We start from the raw sequence: 259 nt of genomic DNA, 5'->3' as shown, positions 1-259 counted from the left end.
AATATTTCTTTACATTTTTGAGGAACTTGACCACTCTTGACAATGGGTTGAGGGGCCTTAAACCAAGTTAATACCTTGATTCTAAGTGCACATGATGTGGGAAATCTTGCTGCGGAATTTGGTTCCAACATTGTGCCGGTGTTTTACAGCAGCATGGCCAATTTATGTATTCTCCAGGCTCCATCTTGGTGGGCCAGAAACTACATGAAATCCCCTCACAAATAGCCAGGACCTAATAATAAAGTCAGCATCGCCTAGC

This window comes from Heloderma suspectum, chromosome 3 (genome assembly GCF_057233095.1).
Source record: "Heloderma suspectum isolate Gila_16-S chromosome 3, 16-S_ref, whole genome shotgun sequence".
In the NCBI taxonomy this organism is placed as follows: domain Eukaryota; kingdom Metazoa; phylum Chordata; class Lepidosauria; order Squamata; family Helodermatidae; genus Heloderma; species Heloderma suspectum.
This window is presented reverse-complemented; position numbering follows the sequence as displayed.